Source organism: Acipenser ruthenus, chromosome 2 (genome assembly GCF_902713425.1).
Source record: "Acipenser ruthenus chromosome 2, fAciRut3.2 maternal haplotype, whole genome shotgun sequence".
NCBI classification, from domain to species: Eukaryota; Metazoa; Chordata; class Actinopteri; order Acipenseriformes; family Acipenseridae; genus Acipenser; species Acipenser ruthenus.
The window spans coordinates 5,165,001-5,166,017 of record NC_081190.1 but is presented as its reverse complement, the minus strand read 5'-3'; the positions used below and the strand labels follow the sequence as shown (position 1 = coordinate 5,166,017).

The 1,017-nt window shown below is 36.8% G+C and overlaps 1 long non-coding RNA gene across 1 annotated transcript in view; it reads left to right on the top strand.

The window, feature by feature from the left end:
• Positions 1-457: 457 nt before the first annotated feature.
• LOC117974045 (uncharacterized) overlaps positions 458-1,017 on the top strand; it is a 16,636-nt gene continuing 16,076 nt past the window's right edge. The window contains exon 1 of the long non-coding RNA XR_009307349.1: positions 458-1,017. This exon is cut by the window's right edge and continues 81 nt beyond it. This is a non-coding gene — a long non-coding RNA (uncharacterized LOC117974045).

Here is a 1,017-nt window from a genome sequence, read left to right as displayed (position 1 = left end):
GTTCTCTTTGACCAATTTCATCGCTCCTGTGCCTTGATTTCAGATCGGATCACGTCGCTCCATGATCTACCATTTTAAAACAAGCCTCAGAAATTGTACGGTATTGATAGTCGTCTCAACTCCTTCAGGCACCTGTTCTGAGTATTGTATTTGTAATGTCCATATGCCAACACATACAAGAAAGCATTTTGGGATATTGGAAGATACACGAAATACGTAGTTCGGTATTACAGCGTCAACACTTCTGATAAACCGCACTACCTGATGCGATCCATTAGAACCAGACTAGAGACTCCCCTGAGGTGGTCTTGAGTCCGGTATTAAACACTACGCAGAGCAGACACTAACCGCATCTAGCAATTTTGATTGGCATTTTTCTTTTTATAAGAATCTAATTAACAAATGTATTTCAAACATTCAATAACTATAAATCTAGAAAAACAACAAATCCGCAACCTCATATGCTCTACTCCCCTTTCTTCACCTGTTTCACCGGCCAATCCCTTACCACCGGAAACTATAACCTGTTTTCAAAAAGTGCGCACATCAACTAATTAAGAATTTTTTTTTTTTAAAGGGATACACACCTAAAAACAAACTAAAAACATAATAAACAGGAACATCGGTTTACATAATTTGATATATGTATATAACTTTTTTTTCTTCCATTCGGAACGTACTCACAGGTTCCGAATGCTATTTGCATGCTGCATTAAGCACTATTGGGATTATTGTGAGATATGCGCATGCGTCATTGTGGTTCATTGCATTTTTTTGCAGGCGATAATTTACACTGTTATTAATGTATTTTTAAAATGTGAACTTTCGGTATTTTAAATGAGATGTACTTTTAAAACACCAAGACACATCTCAAAATAATGCAACATTCAGCATGACACGGTAATTAATGCTTTTAGATGTGTCGTGCATTTATATGCAGAGCAGATTAAATTACATCAGGATTGGCTATCCTGCGCAGTGAAGTATAGAACAATTTCAGTCTTGAGGTGGCTGATG